The sequence below is a fragment of the Tenrec ecaudatus genome, chromosome 4, assembly GCF_050624435.1.
Source record: "Tenrec ecaudatus isolate mTenEca1 chromosome 4, mTenEca1.hap1, whole genome shotgun sequence".
Classification (NCBI taxonomy): Eukaryota; Metazoa; Chordata; class Mammalia; order Afrosoricida; family Tenrecidae; genus Tenrec; species Tenrec ecaudatus.
In genome coordinates, this window is record NC_134533.1 from 128,438,630 (window position 1) to 128,464,664 (window position 26,035).

The following is a 26,035-nucleotide window of genomic DNA, read 5'->3' on the forward strand; positions in this document are numbered from 1 at the left end:
CACACACACACACACACACACACACCCTTACAGAACCACTGGAGGGCTTCTGACTTCATGTCCTTTTTACACACACACACACACACACACACACACCCTTACAGAAACTCTGGAGGGATTCTGAATTCATGTCTTTTTACACACACACACACACTTTTGCAGAATCAATAGTCGGCTTCTGACTTCGTGTCCTTTTTACAAACACCCACACACACACGCCCTTGCAGAATTTCTAGAGGTCTTCTGAATTTGTGACCTTATTACACACGCACACACTCACACACATAAAACCTTGCAGAATCTCTTGAGAGCTTCATACTTGGTCTCCTTTTTACAAACACACACACACATCAGGGCAGAATCTCTAGATGGCTTCTGACTTCAGGATCTTTTTACACACACACACACACACACACACACACACACACACACACACACCTTTGCAGAAACTATGGAGTGTTTCTGACTTCATGTGTCCTTTTTACACACACTCACACACACACACCCTTGCAGAATCTCTTGAGGGCTTCTGACGTCATGTCCTTGTTACACACACACACACACACTTGCATAATCTCTGGAGGTCTGACTTCGTGTCCTTTTTACACACACACACACTCACACACACACCCTCCCTCACACTGATCCTCATACCTTTGGAAAATTCCTAGAGTGCTTCTGACTTCCTTACCTTTTTACACACACACACACACACACACACACACACATATCCTTGCAGAATTCCTGAATGGATTCTTACTTTGTTTCATTTTTCAACACACACACACACACACACACACACACAACCTTACAGAACCTCTGGACGGCTTCAGACTCCATGTCCTTTTTACACACACACACACACACACACACACTTTTTGCAGAATCAATAGTCGGCTTCTGACTAGTGTCCTTTTTACACAAACGCACACATACACACACCTGTGCAGAATCTGTGGAGGACTTCTAACAACAGGTACTTTTTACACACACACACACACACAAACACACCATTGCAGAATCAATAGTCGGCTTCTGACTTCGTGTCCTTTTTACAAACACCCCCACACACACACGCCCTTGCAGAATTTCTAGAGGGCTTCTGAATTTGTGACCTTATTACACACGCACACACTAACGCACATAAAACCTTGCAGAATCTCTTGAGAGCTTCATACTTGGTCTCCTTTTTACAAACACACACACACATCATGGCAGAATCTCTAGATGGCTTCTGACTTCAGGATCTTTTTACACACACACACACACACACACACACACACACACACCTTTGCAGAAACTATGGAGTGTTTCTGACTTCATGTGTCCTTTTTACACACACTCACACACACACACCATTGCAGAATCTCTTGAGGGCTTCTGATGTCATGTCCTTGTTACACACACACACACTTGCATAATCTCTGGGGGTCTGACTTCGTGTCCTTTTTACACACACACACACACTCACACACACACCCTCCCTCACACTGATACTCATACCTTTATTAAATTCCTACAGGGCTTCTGACTTCCTTACCTTTTAACACACACACATACTTGCAGAATTCCTGGATGGATTCTTACTTTGTGTCATTTTTGAACACACACATACACACACACACACACACACCCTTGCAGAATATCTAGAGGGTTTCTGAATGTGTGTCCGTTTTACACACACACACACACACACAACCCTACAGAACCTCTGGACGGCTTCAGACTCCATGTCCTTTTTACACACACACACACACTTTTTGCAGAATCAATAGTCGGCTTCTGACTTAGTGTCCTTTTTACACACACGCACACATACACACATACACACACCTGTGCAGAATCTGTGGAGGACTTCTAACAACAGGTCCTTTATACACACACACACACACAAACACACCATTGCAGAATCAATAGAGGGCTTCTGACATCATGTCCTTTTTACACACACACACACACACACCCTTACAGAACCACTGGAGGGCTTCTGACTTCATGTCCTTTTTACACACACACACACACACACACACACACACCCTTACAGAACCACTGGAGGGCTTCTGACTTCATGTCCTTTTTACACACACACACACACACACACACACACACACCCTTACAGAAACTCTGGAGGGATTCTGAATTCATGTCTTTTTACACACACACACACACTTTTGCAGAATCAATAGTCGGCTTCTGACTTCGTGTCCTTTTTACAAACACCCACACACACACGCGCTTGCAGAATTTCTAGAGGTCTTCTGAATTTGTGACCTTATTACACACGCACACACTCACACACTTAAAACCTTGCAGAATCTCTTGAGAGCTTCATACTTGGTCTCCTTTTTACAAACACACACACACATCATGGCAGAATCTCTAGATGGCTTCTGACTTCAGGATCTTTTTACACACACACACACACACACACACACACCTTTGCAGAAACTATGGAGTGTTTCTGACTTCATGTGTCCTTTTTACACACACTCACACACACACACCCTTGCAGAATCTCTTGAGGGCTTCTGACGTCATGTCCTTGTTACACACACACACACACACACACTTGCATAATCTCTGGAGGTCTGACTTCGTGTCCTTTTTACACACACACACACTCACACACACACCCTCCCTCACACTGATCCTCATACCTTTGGAAAATTCCTAGAGTGCTTCTGACTTCCTTACCTTTTTACCCACACACACACACAGACACACACACACACACACACACATATCCTTGCAGAATTCCTGAATGGATTCTTACTTTGTTTCATTTTTCAACACACACACACACACACACAACCTTACAGAACCTCTGGACGGCTTCAGACTCCATGTCCTTTTTACACACACACACACACACACACTTTTTGCAGAATCAATAGTCGGCTTCTGACTAGTGTCCTTTTTACACAAACGCACACATACACACACCTGTGCAGAATCTGTGGAGGACTTCTAACAACAGGTCCTTTTTACACACACACACACACACAAACACACCATTGCAGAATCAATAGAGGGCTTCTGACTTCATGTCCTTTTTACACACACACACACACACACCCTTACAGAACCTCTGGAGGGCTTCTGATTTCATGTCATTTTTACACACACACACACACACACACACACTTTTGCAGAATCAATAGTCAGCTTCTGACTTCGTGTCCTTTTTACAAACACCCCCCCACACACACGCCCTTGCAGATTTTCTAGAGGGCTTCTGACTTTGTGACCTTATTACACACGCACACACTCACACACATAAAACCTTGCAGAATCTCTTGAGAGCTTCATACTTGGTCTCCTTTTTACAAACACACACACACACACACATCATGCAGAATCTCTAGATGGCTTCTGACTTCAGGATCTTTTTACACACACACACACACACACACACCTTTGCAGAAACTATGGAGTGTTTCTGACTTCATGTGTCCTTTTTACACACACTCTCACACACACACACCCTTGCAGAATCTCTTGAGGGCTTCTGACGTCATGTCCTTGTTACACACACACACACACACACTTGCATAATCTCTGGGTGTCTGACTTCGTGTCCTTTTTACACACACACACACACACACACACAAACACACCATTGAAGAATCAATAGAGGGCTTCTGACTTCATGTCCTTTTTACACACACACACACACACACACCCTTACAGAACCTCTGGAGGGCTTCTAATTTCATGTCCTTTTTACACACACACACACACACACACTTTTGCAGAATCAATAGTCGGCTTCTGACTTCGTGTCCTTTTTACAAACACCCCCACACACACGCCCTTGCAGAATTTCTAGTGGGCTTCTGACTTTGTGACCTTATTACACACGCACACACTCACACACATAAAACCTTGCAGAATCTCTTGAGAGCTTCATACTTGGTCTCCTTTTTACAAACACACACACACACACACATCATGCAGAATCTCTAGATGGCTTCTGACTTCAGGATCTTTTTACACACACACACACACACACCTTTGCAGAAACTATGGAGTGTTTCTGACTTCATGTGTCCTTTTTACACACACTCACACACACACACCCTTGCAGAATCTCTTGAGGGCTTCTGACGTCATGTCCTTGTTACACACACACACACACACACACACTTGCATAATCTCTGGATGTCTGACTTCGTGTCCTTTTTACACACACACACACACTCACACACACACCCTCCCTCACACTGATCCTCATACCTTTGGAAAATTCCTAGAGGGCTCTGACTTCCTTACCTTTTTACAAACACACACACACACACACACACACACACACACACCCCCCAAACTCATTTTCTTACCAAATCTCTGCAGTCCTTCTGACTTCGTGTCCTTTTTAAACACAAACACACACACACACACACACACACACAAATACACTTGTAGAATCTCTGGAGGACTTCTGATTTCATGTCCTTATTACACACACACACACACATTCCCTCACTCTCACTCTGGAGGACTTCTGATTTCATGTCCTTTTTACACTCACACACACACACACATACTCTTTTGCAGAATCAATAGTCGGCTTCTGACTTGGTGTCCTTTTTACACACACGCACACAGACACATACACACACCTGTGCAGAATCTGTGGAGGACTTCTAACAACATGTCCTTTTTACACACACACACACAAAGACATACTCTTGCAGGATCTCTAGAGTGCTTGTGACTTGGTGTCCTTTATACACACACACGCATATACATCCTTCCAGATATCTACAAGGATTCTGACTTCATGTCCTTTTTACACACACACACACACAAAACACACCATTGCAGAATCAATAGAGGGCTTCTGTCTTCATGTCCTTTTAACACACACACACACACACACACACACACCCTTACAGAACCTCTGGAGGGCTTCTGATTTCATTTCCTTTTTACACACACACACACACACACACACACTTTTGCAGAATCAATAGTCGACTTCTGACTTCGTGTCCTTTTTACAAACACCCCCACACACACACGCCCTTGCAGAATTTCTAGAGGGCTTCTGAATTTGTGACCTTATTACACACGCACACACTAACACACATAAAACCTTGCAGAATCTCTTGAGAGCTTCATACTTGGTCTCCTTTTTACAAACACACACACACATCATGGCAGAATCTCTAGATGGCTTCTGACTTCAGGATCTTTTTACACACACACACACACACACACACACACACCTTTGCAGAAACTATGGAGTGTTTCTGACTTCATGTGTCCTTTTTACACACACTCACACACACACACCATTGCAGAATCTCTTGAGGGCTTCTGATGTCATGTCCTTGTTACACACACACACACTTGCATAATCTCTGGGGGTCTGACTTCGTGTCCTTTTTACACACACACACACTCACACACACACCCTCCCTCACACTGATACTCATACCTTTATTAAATTCCTACAGGGCTTCTGACTTCCTTACCTTTTTACACACACACACACACACACACACACATACTTGCAGAATTCCTGGATGGATTCTTACTTTGTGTCATTTTTGAACACACACATACACACACACACACACACACACCCTTGCAGAATATCTAGAGGGTTTCTGAATGTGTGTCCGTTTTACACACACACACACACACACACACACACACCCACAACCCTACAGAACCTCTGGACGGCTTCAGACTCCATGTCCTTTTTACACACACACACACACTTTTTGCAGAATCAATAGTCGGCTTCTGACTTAGTGTCCTTTTTACACACACGCACACATACACACATACACACACCTGTGCAGAATCTGTGGAGGACTTCTAACAACAGGTCCTTTTTACACACACACACACACACAAACACACCATTGCAGAATCAATAGAGGGCTTCTGACTTCATGTCCTTTTTACACACACACACACACACACACCCTTACAGAACCACTGGAGGGCTTCTGACTTCATGTCCTTTTTACACACACACACACACACACACACACACCCTTACAGAACCTCTGGAGGGATTCTGATTTCATGTCTTTTTACACACACACACACACTTTTGCAGAATAAATAGTCGGCTTCTGACTTCGTGTCCTTTTTACAAACACCCACACACACACGCCCTTGCAGAATTTCTAGAGGTCTTCTGAATTTGTGACCTTATTACACACGCACACACTCACACACATAAAACCTTGCAGAATCTCTTGAGAGTTTCATACTTGGTCTCCTTTTTACAAACACACACACACATCAGGGCAGAATCTCTAGATGGCTTCTGACTTCAGGATCTTTTTACACACACACACACACCTTTGCAGAAACTATGGAGTGTTTCTGACTTCATGTGTCCTTTTTACACACACTCACACACACACACCCTTGCAGAATCTCTTGAGGGCTTCTGACGTCATGTCCTTGTTACACACACACACACACACACACTTGCATAATCTCTGGAGGTCTGACTTCGTGTCCTTTTTACACACACACACACTCACACACACACCCTCCCTCACACTGATCCTCATACCTTTGGAAAATTCCTAGAGGGCTTCTGACTTCCTTACCTTTTTACACACACACACACACACACACACACACACATATCCTTGCAGAATTCCTGGATGGATTCTTACTTTGTTTCATTTTTCAACACACACACACACACACACACACACACAACCTTACAGAACCTCTGGACGGCTTCAGACTCCATGTCCTTTTTACACACACACACACACACACACACTTTTTGCAGAATCAATAGTCGGCTTCTGACTTAGTGTCCTTTTTACACAAACGCACACATACACACACCTGTGCAGAATCTGTGGAGGACTTCTAACAACAGGTCCTTTTTACACACACACACACACACAAACACACCATTGCAGAATCAATAGAGGGCTTCTGACTTCATGTCCTTTTTACACACACACACACACACCCTTACAGAACCTCTGGAGGGCTTCTGATTTCATGTCATTTTTACACACACACACACACACACTTTTGCAGAATCAATAGTCGGCTTCTGACTTCGTGTCCTTTTTACAAACACCCCCACACACACACACCCTTGCAGAATTTCTAGAGGGCTTCTGACTTTGTGACCTTATTACACACGCACACACTCACACACATAAAACCTTGCAGAATCTCTTGAGAGCTTCATACTTGGTCTCCTCTTTACAAACACAAACACACATCATGGCAGAATCTCTAGATGGCTTCTGACTTCAGGATCTTTTTACACACACACACACACACACACACACACCTTTGCAGAAACTATGGAGTGTTTCTGACTTCATGTGTCCTTTTTACACACACTCGCACACACACACCCTTGCAGAATCTCTTGAGGGCTTCTGACGTCATGTCCTTGTCACACACACACACACACACACTTGCATAATCTCTGGGTGTCTGACTTCGTGTCCTTTTTACACACACACACACACACACTCACACACACACCCTCCCTCACACTGATACTCATACCTTTGGAAAATTCCTAGAGGGCTTCTGACTTCCTTACCTTTTTACACACACACACACACACACATCCTTGCAGAATTCCTGGATGGATTCTTACTTTGTGTCATTTTTCAACACACACACACACACACACACTTGCAGAATATCTAGAGGGTTTCTGAATTTGTGTCCGTTTTACACACACACACACACACACACACACACACACACCCTTACAGAACCTCTGGACGGCTTCAGACTCCATGTCCTTTTTACACACACACACACACACACTTTTTGCAGAATCAATAGTCGGCTTCTGACTTAGTGTCCTTTTTACACACACACACACTCACACACACACCCTCCCTCACACTGATACTCATACCTTTGGAAAATTCCTAGAGGGCTTCTGATTTCCTGTCCTTTTTACACACACACACACACACACACACACACACATCCTTGCAGAATTCCTGGATGGCTTCTTACTTTGTGTCCGTTTTAAACACACACACACACAGATACACACACCCTTGCAGAAATTCTAGAGGGCTTCGGACTTCGTGTGCTTTTTACGCACGCACACACACACACACACACACACGCACGCACCCTTGCAGAGTCTCTGGAATGCTTCTGACTTCGTGTTCTTTTTACACACACACACTCATACACATAAAACCTTGCAGAATCTCTTGAGAGCTTCGTACTTGGTGTCCTTTTTGCACACACACACACACACACACACACATACATGCATCCTTGCAGAATAGCAGGAATTCATCTCACGTCATGTAATTTATACACACACACATACACACTCAAACTCATTCCTTTGCAAAATCACTTGAGGGTTTCTTACTTCGTGTTCTTTTTACAAACATACTCACACACACAGACACACCCTTGCAGGATCTCTAGAGGGCTTCTGACGTGGTGTCCTTTTTACACACTCGCACACAGACACACATACACACACCTGTGCAGAATCTCTGGAGGACTTCTAACAACATGTCGTTTATAAACACACACACACACACACATCCCTTGCAGAATCTCTAGAGGGATTCAGACTTCGTGTCCTTTTTACACACACACACACACACATCCTTGCAGAAACTCTACAACGATTCTAAATTCCTATCCTTTTACAAACGCACACACACACTCACACGCTTGCAGAATGCCTGCAGGGCTTCTGTCTTCATGTCCTTTTTATACACACACACAGACACACAACATTGCACAATCTCTCGAGTCCTTTTGATTTCTTGTCCTTTTTACACACACTCACACACACACACACACACCCTTCCAGAATCTCTAGAGGGTTTCTGACATTTTTCTTTTACGCACACACACACACACACACCTTTGCAGAAACTATGGAGTGTTTCTGACTTCATGTGTCCTTTTTTCACACCCCCACACACACGCCCTTGCAGAATTTCTAGAGGGCTTCTGACTTTGTGACCTTATTACACACACACACACTCACACACATAAAACCTTGCAGAATCTCTTGAGAGCTTCATACTTGGTCTCCTTTTTACAAACACACACACACATCATGGCAGAATCTCTAGATGGCTTCTGAAACCAGGATCTTTTTACACACACACACACACACACACACACCTTTGCAGAAACTATGGAGTGTTTCTGACTTCATGTGTCCTTTTTACACACACTCACACACACACACCATTGCAGAATCTCTTGAGGGCTTCTGATGTCATGTCCTTGTTACACACACACACACTTGCATAATCTCTGGGGGTCTGACTTCGTGTCCTTTTTACACACACACACACACTCACACACACACCCTCCCTCACACTGATACTCATACCTTTATTAAATTCCTACAGGGCTTCTGACTTCCTTACCTTTTTACACACACACACACACACACATACTTGCAGAATTCCTGGATGGATTCTTACTTTGTGTCATTTTTGAACACACACACACACACACACACCCTTGCAGAATATCTAGAGGGTTTCTGAATGTGTGTCCGTTTTACACACACACACACACACACACACACACACTTTTGCAGAATCAATAGTCGGCTTCAGACTTCGTGTCATTTTTACAAACACCCCCACACACACGCCCTTGCAGAATTTCTAGAGGGCTTCTGAATTTGTGACCTTATTACACACGCACACACTAACACACATAAAACCTTGCAGAATCTCTTGAGAGCTTCATACTTGGTCTCCTTTTTACAAACACACACACACATCATGGCAGAATCTCTAGATGGCTTCTGACTTCAGGATCTTTTTACACACACTCACACACACACACCATTGCAGAATCTCTTGAGGGCTTCTGATGTCATGTCCTTGTTACACACACGCACACTTGCATAATCTCTGGGGGTCTGACTTCGTGTCCTTTTTACACACACACACACACACACTCACACACACACCCTCCCTCACACTGATACTCATACCTTTATTAAATTCCTACAGGGCTTATGACTTCCTTACCTTTTTACACACACACACAAACACACACATACTTGCAGAATTCCTGGATGGATTCTTACTTTGTGTCATTTTTGAACACACACACACACACACACACACACACACCCTTGCAGAATATCTAGAGGGTTTCTGAATGTGTGTCCGTTTTACACACACACACACACCCACACACACAACCCTACAGAACCTCTGGACGGCTTCAGACTCCATTTCCTTTTTACACACACACACACACACACTTTTGCAGAATAAATAGTCGGCTTCTGACTTAGTGTCCTTTTTACACACACGCACACATACACACATACACACACCTGTGCAGAATCTGTGGAGGACTTCTAACAACAGGTCCTTTTTACACACACACACACAAACACACCATTGCAGAATCAATAGAGGGCTTCTGACTTCATGTCCTTTTTACACACACACACACACACACACACACACCCTTACAGAACCACTGGAGGGCTTCTGACTTCATGTCCTTTTTACACACACACACACTCACACACACACCCTCCCTCACACTGATCCTCATAACTTTGGAAAATTCCTAGAGGGCTTCTGACTTCCTTACCTTTTTACCCCCCCCCCCACACACACACACACATCCTTGCAGAATTCCTGGATGGATTCTTACTTTGTTTCATTTTTCAACACACACACACACACACACACACACACAACCTTACAGAACTTCTGGACGGCTTCAGACTCCATGTCCTTTTTACACACACACACACACACACACACACTTTTTGCAGAATCAATAATCGGCTTCTGACTTAGTGTCCTTTTTACACAAACTCACACATACACACACAAGTGCAGAATCTGTGGAGGACTTCTAACAACAGGTCCTTTTTACACACACACACAAACACACCATTGCAGAATCAATAGAGGGCTTCTGACTTCATGTCCTTTTTACACACACACACACACACCCTTACAGAACCTCTGGAGGGCTTCTGATTTCATGTCATTTTTAAACACACACACACACACACTTTTGCAGAATCAATAGTCGGCTTCTGACTTCGTGTCCTTTTTACAAACACCCCCCCACACACACGCCCTTGCAGAATTTCTAGAGGGCTTCTGACTTTGTGACCTTATTACACACGCACACACTCACACACATAAAACCTTGCAGAATCTCTTGAGAGCTTCATACTTGGTCTCCTTTTTACAAACACACACACACATCATGGCAGAATCTCTAGATGGCTTCTGACTTCAGGATCTTTTTACACACACACACACACACACACACACACACACCTTTGCAGAAACTATGGAGTGTTTCTGACTTCATGTGTCCTTTTTACACACACTCGCACACACACACCCTTGCAGAATCTCTTGAGGGCTTCTGACGTCATGTCCTTGTTACACACACACACACACACACACACACACTTGCATAATCTCTGGGTGTCTGACTTCGTGTCCTTTTTACACACACACACTCACACACACACCCTCCCTCACACTGATACTCATACCTTTGGAAAATTCCTAGAGGGCTTCTGACTTCCTTACTTTTTACACACACACACACACACACACATCCTTGCAGAATTCCTGGATGGATTCTTTCTTTGTGTCATTTTTCAACACACACACACACACACACACACACTTGCAGAATATCTAGAGGGTTTCTGAATTTGTGTCCGTTTTACACACACACACACACACACAGACACACACACACACACCCTTACAGAACCTCTGGACGGCTTCAGACTCCATGTCCTTTTTACACACACACACACACACACACACACACACTTTTTGCAGAATCAATAATCGGCTTCTGACTTAGTGTCCTTTTTACACAAACTCACACATACACACACCTGTGCAGAATCTGTGGAGGACTTCTAACAACAGGTCCTTTTTACACACACACACAAACACACCATTGCAGAATCAATAGAGGGCTTCTGACTTCATGTCCTTTTTACACACACACACACACACCCTTACAGAACCTCTGGAGGGCTTCTGATTTCATGTCATTTTTACACACACACACACACACACACACACACTTTTGCAGAATCAATAGTCGGCTTCTGACTTCGTGTCCTTTTTACAAACACCCCCCCACACACACGCCCTTGCAGAATTTCTAGAGGGCTTCTGACTTTGTGACCTTATTACACACGCACACACTCACACACATAAAACCTTGCAGAATCTCTTGAGAGCTTCATACTTGGTCTCCTTTTTACAAACACACACACACATCATGGCAGAATCTCTAGATGGCTTCTGACTTCAGGATCTTTTTACACACACACACACACACACACACACACACCTTTGCAGAAACTATGGAGTGTTTCTGACTTCATGTGTCCTTTTTACACACACTCGCACACACACACCCTTGCAGAATCTCTTGAGGGCTTCTGACGTCATGTCCTTGTTACACACACACACACACACACACTTGCATAATCTCTGGGTGTCTGACTTCGTGTCCTTTTTACACACACACACACACACTCACACACACACCCTCCCTCACACTGATACTCATACCTTTGGAAAATTCCTAGAGGGCTTCTGACTTCCTTACTTTTTACACACACACACACACACACACATCCTTGCAGAATTCCTGGATGGATTCTTTCTTTGTGTCATTTTTCAACACACACACACACACACACTTGCAGAATATCTAGAGGGTTTCTGAATTTGTGTCCGTTTTACACACACACACACACACACAGACACACACACACACACCCTTACAGAACCTCTGGACGGCTTCAGACTCCATGTCCTTTTTACACACACACACACACTTTTTGCAGAATCTATAGTCGGCTTCTGACTTAGTGTCCTTTTTACACACACACACACACACTCACACACACACCCTCCCTCACACTGATACTCATACCTTTGGAAAAATCCTAGAGGTCTTCTGATTTCCTGTCCTTTTTACACACACACACACACACACACACACACACACACACTTCCTTGCAGAATTCCTGGATGGCTTCTTACTTTGTGTCCGTTTTAAACACACACACACACACAGATACACACACCCTTGCAGAAATTCTAGAGGGCTTCGGACTTCGTGTGCTTTTTACGCACGCACACACACACACACACACACACACGCACCCTTGCAGAGTCTCTGGAATGCTTCTGACTTCGTGTTCTTTTTACACACACACACACACTCATACACATAAAACCTTGCAGAATCTCTTGAGAGCTTCGTACTTGGTGTCCTTTTTGCACACACACACACACACACATACATGCATCCTTGCAGAATAGCAGGAATTCATCTCACGTCATGTAATTTATACACACACACATACACACTCAAACTCATTCCTTTGCAAAATCACTTGAGGGTTTCTTACTTCGTGTTCTTTTTACAAACATACTCACACACACAGACACACCCTTGCAGGATCTCTAGAGGGCTTCTGACGTGGTGTCCTTTTTACACACTCGCACACAGACACACATACACACACCTGTGCAGAATCTCTGGAGGACTTCTAACAACATGTCGTTTATAAACACACACACACACACACATCCCTTGCAGAATCTCTAGAGGGATTCAGACTTCGTGTCCTTTTTACACACACACACACACATCCTTGCAGAAACTCTACAACGATTCTAAATTCCTATCCTTTTACACACGCACACACACACTCACACGCTTGCAGAATGCCTGCAGGGCTTCTGTCTTCATGTCCTTTTTATACACACACACAGACACACAACATTGCACAATCTCTCGAGTCCTTTTGATTTCTTGTCCTTTTTACACACACTCACACACACACACACACACCCTTCCAGAATCTCTAGAGGGTTTCTGACATTTTTCTTTTACGCACACACACACACACAACTTTGCAGAAACTATGGAGTGTTTCTGACTTCATGTGTCCTTTTTTCACACCCCCACACACACGCCCTTGCAGAATTTCTAGAGGGCTTCTGACTTTGTGACCTTATTACACACACACACACTCACACACATAAAACCTTGCAGAATCTCTTGAGAGCTTCATACTTGGTCTCCTTTTTACAAACACACACACACATCATGGCAGAATCTCTAGATGGCTTCTGACACCAGGATCTTTTTACACACACACACACACACACACACACACACACACACACACCTTTGCAGAAACTATGGAGTGTTTCTGACTTCATGTGTCCTTTTTACACACACTCACACACTCACACCATTGCAGAATCTCTTGAGGGCTTCTGATGTCATGTCCTTGTTACACACACACACACTTGCATAATCTCTGGGGGTCTGACTTCGTGTCCTTTTTACACACAGACACACACTCACACACACACCCTCCCTCACACTGAAACTCATACCTTTATTAAATTCCTACAGGGCTTCTGACTTCCTTACCTTTTTACACACACACACACACACATACTTGCAGAATTCCTGGATGGATTCTTACTTTGTGTCATTTTTGAACACACACACACACACACACACCCTTGCAGAATATCTAGAGGGTTTCTGAATGTGTGTCCGTTTTACACACACACACACACACACACACTTTTGCAGAATCAATAGTCGGCTTCAGACTTCGTGTCCTTTTTACAAACACCCCCACACACACACGCCCTTGCAGAATTTCTAGAGGGCTTCTGAATTTGTGACCTTATTACACACGCACACACTAACACACATAAAACCTTGCAGAATCTCTTGAGAGCTTCATACTTGGTCTCCTTTTTACAAACACACACACACATCATGGCAGAATCTCTAGATGGCTTCTGACTTCAGGATCTTTTTACACACACTCACACACACACACCATTGCAGAATCTCTTGAGGGCTTCTGATGTCATGTCCTTGTTACACGAACGCACACTTGCATAATCTCTGGGGGTCTGACTTCGTGTCCTTTTTACACACACACACACACTCACTCACACACCCTCCCTCACACTGATATTCATACCTTTATTAAATTCCTACAGGGCTTCTGACTTCCTTACCTTTTTACACACACACACACACACACACACACACATACTTGCAGAATTCCTGGATGGATTCTTACTTTGTGTCATTTTTGAACACACACACACACACACACACACACACACCCTTGCAGAATATCTAGAGGGTTTCTGAATGTGTGTCCGTTTTACACACACACACACACACACACACACACACACACCCACAACCCTACAGAACCTCTGGACGGCTTCAGACTCCATTTCCTTTTTACACACACACACACACACTTTTTGCAGAATCAATAGTCGGCTTCTGACTTAGTGTCCTTTTACACACACACACACACATACACACATACACACACCTGTGCAGAATCTGTGGAGTACTTCTAACAACAGGTCCTTTTTACACACACACACACACACAAACACACCATTGCAGAATCAATAGAGGGCTTCTGACTTCATGTCCTTTTTACACACACACACACACACACACTTGCATAATCTCTGGGGTCTGACTTCGTGTCCTTTTTACACACACACACACTCACACACACACCCTCCCTCACACTGATCCTCATACCTTTGGAAAATTCCTAGAGGGCTTCTGACTTCCTTACCTTTTTACCCCCCCCCCCCACACACACACACATCCTTGCAGAATTCCTGGATGAATTCTTACTTTGTTTCATTTTTCAACACACACACACAACCTTACAGAACCTCTGGACGGCTTCAGACTCCATGTCCTTTTTACACACACACACACACACACACACACACTTTTTGCAGAATCAATAATCGGCTTCTGACTTAGTGTCCTTTTTACACAAACTCACACATACACACACCTGTGCAGAATCTGTGGAGGACTTCTAACAACAGGTCCTTTTTACACACACACACACACAAACACACCATTGCAGAATCAATAGAGGGCTTCTGACTTCATGTCCTTTTTACACACACACACACACACCCTTACAGAACCTCTGGAGGGCTTCTGATTTCATGTCATTTTTACACACACACACACACACACACATATTGCAGAATCAATAGTCGGCTTCTGACTTCGTGTCCTTTTTACAAACACCCCAACACACACACGCCCTTGCAGAATTTCTAGAGGGCTTCTGACTTTGTGACCTTATTACACACGCACACACTCACACACATAAAACCTTGCAGAATCTCTTGAGAGCTTCATACTTGGTCTCCTTTTTACAAACACACACACACATCATGGCAGAATCTCTAGATGGCTTCTGACTTCAGGATCTTTTTACACACACACACACACACACACACACCTTTGCAGAAACTATGGAGTGTTTCTGACTTCATGTGTCCTTTTTACACACACTCACACACACACACCATTGCAGAATCTCTTGAGGGCTTCTGATGTCATGTCCTTGTTACACACACACACACACTTGCATAATCTCTGGGGGTCTGACTTCGTGTCCTTTTTACACACACACACACACCCTCCCTCACACTGATACTCATACCTTTATTAAATTCCTACAGGGCTTATGACTTCCTTACCTTTTTACACACACACACACACACACACATACTTGCAGAATTCCTGGATGGATTCTTACTTTGTGTCATTTTTGAACACACACACACACACACACACACACACCCTTGCAGAATATCTAGAGGGTTTCTGAATGTGTGTCCGTTTTACACACACACACACACCCACAACCCTACAGAACCTCTGGACGGCTTCAGACTCCATGTCTTTTTACACACACACACACACTTTTTGCAGAATCAATAGTCGGCTTCTGACTTAGTGTCCTTTTTACACACACGCACACATACACACATACACACACCTGTGCAGAATCTGTGGAGGACTTCTAACAACAGGTCCTTTTTACACACACACACACACACAAAAACACACCATTGCAGAATCAATAGAGGGCTTCTGACTTCATGTCCTTTTTACACACACACACACACACACACACACACCATTACAGAACCACTGGAGGGCTTCTGACTTCATGTCCTTTTTACACACACACACACACACACCCTTACAGAACCTCTGGAGGGATTCTGATTTCATGTCTTTTTACACACACACACACACTTTTGCAGAATCAATAGTCGGCTTCTGACTTCGTGTCCTTTTTACAAACACCCACACACACACGCCCTTGCAGAATTTCTAGAGGGTTTCTGAATTTGTGACCTTATTACACACGCACACACTCACACACATAAAACCTTGCAGAATCTCTTGAGAGCTTCATAATTGGTCTCCTTTTTACAAACACACACACACATCAGGGCAGAATCTCTAGATGGCTTCTGACTTCAGGATCTTTTTACACACACACACACACACACACACACACCTTTGCAGAAACTATGGAGTGTTTCTGACATCATGTGTCCTTTTTACACACACTCACACACACACACCCTTGCAGAATCTCTTGAGGGCTTCTGATGTCATGTCCTTGTTACACACACACACACACACACTTGCATAATCTCTGGGGGTCTGACTTCGTGTCCTTTTTACACACACACACACTCACACACACACCCTCCCTCACACTGATCCTCATACCTTTGGAAAATTCCTAGAGGGCTTCTGACTTCCTTACCTTTTTACACACACACACACACACACACACACACACACACACACACACACATCCTTGCAGAATTCCTGGATGGATTCTTACTTTGTTTCATTTTTCAACACACACACACACACACACACACACACAACCTTACAGAACCTCTGGACGGCTTCAGACTCCATGTCCTTTTTACACACACACACACACACACACACTTTTTGCACAATCAATAGTCGGCTTGTGACTTAGTGTCCTTTTTACACAAACGCACACATACACACACCTGTGCAGAATCTGTGGAGGACTTCTAACAACACGTCCTTTTTACACACACACACACACACAAACACACCATTGCAGAATCAATAGAGGGCTTCTGACTTCATGTCCTTTTTACACACACACACACACACCCTTATAGAACCTCTGGAGGGCTTCTGATTTCATGTCATTTTTACACACACACACACACACTCACACTTTTGCAGAATCAATAGTCGGCTTCTGACTTCGTGTCCTTTTTACAAACACCCCCACACACACACGCCCTTGCAGAATTTCTAGAGGGCTTCTGACTTTGTGACCTTATTACACACGCACACACTCACGCACATAAAACCTTGCAGAATCTCTTGAGAGCTTCATACTTGGTCTCCTTTTTACAAACACACACACACATCATGGCAGAATCTCTAGATGGCTTCTGACTTCAGGATCTTTTTACACACACAAACACACACACCTTTGCAGAAACTATGGAGTGTTTCTGACTTCATGTGTCCTTTTTACACACACTCGCACACACACACCCTTGCAGAATCTCTTGAGGGCTTCTGACGTCATGTCCTTGTTACACACACACACACACACACACTTGCATAATCTCTGGGTGTCTGACTTCGTGTCCTTTTTACACACACACACACACACACACTCACACACACACCCTCCCTCACACTGATACTCATACCTTTGGAAAATTCCTAGAGGGCTTCTGACTTCCTTACCTTTTTACACACACACACACACAGACACATCCTTGCAGAATTCCTGGATGGATTCTTACTTTGTGTCATTTTTCAACACACACACACACACACACACACACTTGCAGAATATCTAGAGGGTTTCTGAATTTGTGTCCGTTTTACACACACACACACACACACACACACACACACACACCCTTACAGAACCTCTGGACGGCTTCAGACTCCATGTCCTTTTTACACACACACACACACACACTTTTTGCAGAATCAATAGTCGGCTTCTGACTTAGTGTCCTTTTTACACACACACACACTCACACACACACCCTCCCTCACACTGATACTCATACCTTTGGAAAATTCCTAGAGGGCTTCTGATTTCCTGTCCTTTTTACACACACACACACACACACACACACACACACTTCCTTGCAGAATTCCTGGATGGCTTCTTACTTTGTGTCCGTTTTAAACACACACACACACACACAGATACACACACCCTTGCAGAAATTCTAGAGGGCTTCGGACTTCGTGTGCTTTTTACGCACGCACACACACACACACACACACACACACGCACCCTTGCAGAGTCTCTGGAATGCTTCTGACTTCGTGTTCTTTTTACACACACACACACTCATACACATAAAACCTTGCAGAATCTCTTGAGAGCTTCGTACTTGGTGTCCTTTTTGCACACACACACACACACACACACACACACATACATGCATCCTTGCAGAATAGCAGGAATTCATCTCACGTCATGTAATTTATACACACACACATACACACTCAAACTCATTCCTTTGCAAAATCACTTGAGGGTTTCTTACTTCGTGTTCTTTTTACAAACATACTCACACACACAGACACACCCTTGCAGGATCTCTAGAGGGCTTCTGACGTGGTGTCCTTTTTACACACTCGCACACAGACACACATACACACACCTGTGCAGAATCTCTGGAGGACTTCTAACAACATGTCGTTTATAAACACACACACACACATCCCTTGCAGAATCTCTAGAGGGATTCAGACTTCGTGTCCTTTTTACACACACACACATCCTTGCAGAAACTCTACAACGATTCTAAATTCCTATCCTTTTACACACGCACACACACACTCACACGCTTGCAGAATGCCTGCAGGGCTTCTGTCTTCATGTCCTTTTTATACACACACACAGACACACAACATTGCACAATCTCTAGAGTCCTTTTGATTTCTTGTCCTTTTTACACACACTCACACACACACACACACACACACACCCTTCCAGAATCTCTAGAGGATTTCTGACATTTTTCTTTTACGCACACACACACACACACCTTTGCAGAAACTATGGAGTGTTTCTGACTTCATGTATCCTTTTTCACACCCCCACACACACGCCCTTGCAGAATTTCTAGAGGGCTTCTGACTTTGTGACCTTATTACACACACACACACACTCACACACATAAAACCTTGCAGAATCTCTTGAGAGCTTCATACTTGGTCTCCTTTTTACAAACACACACACACATCATGGCAGAATCTCTAGATGGCTTCTGACATCAGGATCTTTTTACACACACACACACACACACACCTTTGCAGAAACTATGGAGTGTTTCTGACTTCATGTGTCCTTTTTACACACACTCACACACACACACCATTGCAGAATCTCTTGAGGGCTTCTGATGTCATGTCCTTGTTACACACACACACACACACTTGCATAATCTCTGGGGGTCTGACTTCGTGTCCTTTTTACACACACACACACACCCTCCCTCACACTGATACTCATACCTTTATTAAATTCCTACAGGGCTTATGACTTCCTTACCTTTTTACACACACACACACACACACACACACACATACTTGCAGAATTCCTAGATGGATTCTAACTTTGTGTCATTTTTGAACACACACACACACACACACACACACCCTTGCAGAATATCTAGAGGGTTTCTGAATGTGTGTCCGTTTTACACACACACACACACACCCACAACCCTACAGAACCTCTGGACGGCTTCAGACTCCATGTCTTTTTACACACACACACACACTTTTTGCAGAATCAATAGTCGGCTTCTGACTTAGTGTCCTTTTTACACACACGCACACATACACACATACACACACCTGTGCAGAATCTGTGGAGGACTTCTAACAACAGGTCCTTTTTACACACACACACACACACACAAAAACACACCATTGCAGAATCAATAGAGGGCTTCTGACTTCATGTCCTTTTTACACACACACACACACACACACACACCCTTACAGAACCACTGGAGGGCTTCTGACTTCATGTCCTTTTTACACACACACACACACACACACCCTTACAGAACCTCTGGAGGGATTCTGATTTCATGTCTTTTTACACACACACACACACACTTTTGCAGAATCAATAGTCGGCTTCTGACTTCGTGTCCTTTTTACAAACACCCACACACACACGCCCTTGCAGAATTTCTAGAGGGTTTCTGAATTTGTGACCTTATTACACACGCACACACTCACACACATAAAACCTTGCAGAATCTCTTGAGAGCTTCATAATTGGTCTCCTTTTTACAAACACACACACACATCAGGGCAGAATCTCTAGATGGCTTCTGACTTCAGGATCTTTTTACACACACACACACACACACACACACACACACACCTTTGCAGAAACTATGGAGTGTTTCTGACTTCATGTGTCCTTTTTACACACACTCACACACACACACCCTTGCAGAATCTCTTGAGGGCTTCTGATGTCATGTCCTTGTTACACACACACACACACACACTTGCATAATCTCTGGGGGTCTGACTTCGTGTCCTTTTTACACACACACACACTCACACACACACCCTCCCTCACACTGATCCTCATACCTTTGGAAAATTCCTAGAGGGCTTCTGACTTCCTTACCTTTTTACACACACACACACACACACACACACACACACACATCCTTGCAGAATTCCTGGATGGATTCTTACTTTGTTTCATTTTTCAACACACACACACACACACACACACACAACCTTACAGAACCTCTGGACGGCTTCAGACTCCATGTCCTTTTTACACACACACACACACACTTTTTGCACAATCAATAGTCGGCTTGTGACTTAGTGTCCTTTTTACACAAACGCACACATACACACACCTGTGCAGAATCTGTGGAGGACTTCTAACAACACGTCCTTTTTACACACACACACACACACAAACACACCATTGCAGAATCAATAGAGGGCTTCTGACTTCATGTCCTTTTTACACACACACACACACACCCTTATAGAACCTCTGGAGGGCTTCTGATTTCATGTCATTTTTACACACACACACACACACTCACACTTTTGCAGAATCAATAGTCGGCTTCTGACTTCGTGTCCTTTTTACAAACACCCCCACACACACACGCCCTTGCAGAATTTCTAGAGGGCTTCTGACTTTGTGACCTTATTACACACGCACACACTCACGCACATAAAACCTTGCAGAATCTCTTGAGAGCTTCATACTTGGTCTCCTTTTTACAAACACACACACACATCATGGCAGAATCTCTAGATGGCTTCTGACTTCAGGATCTTTTTACACACACAAACACACACACCTTTGCAGAAACTATGGAGTGTTTCTGACTTCATGTGTCCTTTTTACACACACTCGCACACACACACCCTTGCAGAATCTCTTGAGGGCTTCTGACGTCATGTCCTTGTTACACACACACACACACACACACTTGCATAATCTCTGGGGGTCTGACTTCGTGTCCTTTTTACACACACACACACACACTCACACACACACCCTCCCTCACACTGATACTCATACCTTTGGAAAATTCCTAGAGGGCTTCTGACTTCCTTACCTTTTTACACACACACACACACACACACACACACATCCTTGCAGAATTCCTGGATGGATTCTTACTTTGTGTCATTTTTCAACACACACACACACACACACACACTTGCAGAATATCTAGAGGGTTTCTGAATTTGTGTCCGTTTTACACACACACACACACACACACACACACACACACACCCTTACAGAACCTCTGGACGGCTTCAGACTCCATGTCCTTTTTACACACACACACACACACACACTTTTTGCAGAATCAATAGTCGGCTTCTGACTTAGTGTCCTTTTTACACACACACACACTCACACACACACCCTCCCTCACACTGATACTCATACCTTTGGAAAATTCCTAGAGGGCTTCTGATTTCCTGTCCTTTTTACACACACACACACACACACACACACACACACACACACACTTCCTTGCAGAATTCCTGGATGGCTTCTTACTTTGTGTCCGTTTTAAACACACACACACACACACAGATACACACACCCTTGCAGAAATTCTAGAGGGCTTCGGACTTCGTGTGCTTTTTACGCACGCACACACACACACACACACACACACACGCACCCTTGCAGAGTCTCTGGAATGCTTCTGACTTCGTGTTCTTTTTACACACACACACACACTCATACACATAAAACCTTGCAGAATCTCTTGAGAGCTTCGTACTTGGTGTCCTTTTTGCACACACACACACACACACACATACATGCATCCTTGCAGAATAGCAGGAATTCATCTCACGTCATGTAATTTATACACACACACATACACACTCAAACTCATTCCTTTGCAAAATCACTTGAGGGTTTCTTACTTCGTGTTCTTTTTACAAACATACTCACACACACAGACACACCCTTGCAGGATCTCTAGAGGGCTTCTGACGTGGTGTCCTTTTTACACACTCGCACACAGACACACATACACACACCTGTGCAGAATCTCTGGAGGACTTCTAACAACATGTCGTTTATAAACACACACACACACATCCCTTGCAGAATCTCTAGAGGGATTCAGACTTCGTGTCCTTTTTACACACACACACATCCTTGCAGAAACTCTACAACGATTCTAAATTCCTATCCTTTTACACACGCACACACACACTCACACGCTTGCAGAATGCCTGCAGGGCTTCTGTCTTCATGTCCTTTTTATACACACACACAGACACACAACATTGCACAATCTCTAGAGTCCTTTTGATTTCTTGTCCTTTTTACACACACTCACACACACACACACACACACACACACCCTTCCAGAATCTCTAGAGGGTTTCTGACATTTTTCTTTTACGCACACACACACACACAACTTTGCAGAAACTATGGAGTGTTTCTGACTTCATGTATCCTTTTTCACACCCCCCCACACACACGCCCTTGCAGAATTTCTAGAGGGCTTCTGACTTTGTGACCTTATTACACACACACACACTCACACACATAAAACCTTGCAGAATCTCTTGAGAGCTTCATACTTGGTCTCCTTTTTACAAACACACACACACATCATGGCAGAATCTCTAGATGGCTTCTGACATCAGGATCTTTTTACACACACACACACACACACACCTTTGCATAAACTATGGAGTGTTTCTGACTTCATGTGTCCTTTTTACACACACTCACACACACACACCATTGCAGAATCTCTTGAGGGCTTCTGATGTCATGTCCTTGTTACACACACACACACACTTGCATAATCTCTGGGGGTCTGACGTCGTGTCCTTTTTACACACACACACACACACACTCACACACACACCCTCCCTCACACTGATACTCATACCTTTATTAAATTCCTACAGGGCTTCTGACTTCCTTACCTTTTTACACACACACACACACACACACATACTTGCAGAATTCCTGGATGGATTCTTACTTTGTGTCATTTTTGAACACACACACACACACACACACACACCCTTGCAGAATATCTAGAGGGTTTCTGAATGTGTGTCCGTTTTACACACACACACACACACACACAACCCTACAGAACCTCTGGACAGCTTCAGACTCCATGTCTTTTTACACACACACACACACACACACTTTTTGCAGAATCAATAGTCGGCTTCTGACTTAGTGTCCTTTTTACACACACGCACACATACACACATACACACAAATGTGCAGAATCTGTGGAGGACTTCTAACAACAGGTCCTTTTTACACACACACACACACACACACACACACACACAAAAACACACCATTGCAGAATCCATAGAGGGCTTCTGACTTCATGTCCTTTTTACACACACACACACACACACACACACCCTTACAGAACCACTGGAGGGCTTCTGACTTCATGTCCTTTTTACACACACACACACACCCTTACAGAACCTCTGGAGGGATTCTGATTTCATGTCTTTTTACACACACACACACACTTTTGCAGAATCAATAGTCGGCTTCTGACTTCGTGTCCTTTTTACAAACACCCACACACACACGCCCTTGCAGAATTTCTAGAGGGTTTCTGAATTTGTGACCTTATTACACACGCACACACTCACACACATAAAACCTTGCAGAATCTCTTGAGAGCTTCATAATTGGTCTCCTTTTTACAAACACACACACACATCAGGGCAGAATCTCTAGATGGCTTCTGACTTCAGGATCTTTTTACACACACACACACACACACACACACACACACACCTTTGCAGAAACTATGGAGTGTTTCTGACTTCATGTGTCCTTTTTACACACACTCACACACACACACCCTTGCAGAATCTCTTGAGGGCTTCTGACGTCATGTCCTTGTTACACACACACACACACACACACTTGCATAATCTCTGGGGTCTGACTTCGTGTCCTTTTTACACACACACACACTCACACACACACCCTCCCTCACACTGATCCTCATACCTTTGGAAAATTCCTAGAGGGCTTCTGACTTCCTTACCTTTTTACACACACACACACACACACACACATCCTTGCAGATTTCCTGGATGGATTCTTACTTTGTTTCATTTTTCAACACACACACACACACACACACACACACACACAACCTTACAGAACATCTGGACGGCTTCAGACTCCATGTCCTTTTTACACACACACACACACACACACACACTTTTTGCAGAATCAATAGTCGGCTTCTGACTTAGTGTCCTTTTTACACAAACGCACACATACACACACCTGTGCAGAATCTGTGGAGGACTTCTAACAACACGTCCTTTTTACACACACACACACACACACACACAAACACACCATTGCAGAATCAATAGAGGGCTTCTGACTTCATGTCCTTTTTACACACACACACACACACCCTTATAGAACCTCTGGAGGGCTTCTGATTTCATGTCATTTTTACACACACACACACACACTCACACTTTTGCAGAATCAATAGTCGGCTTCTGACTTCGTGTCCTTTTTACAAACACCCCCCCACACACA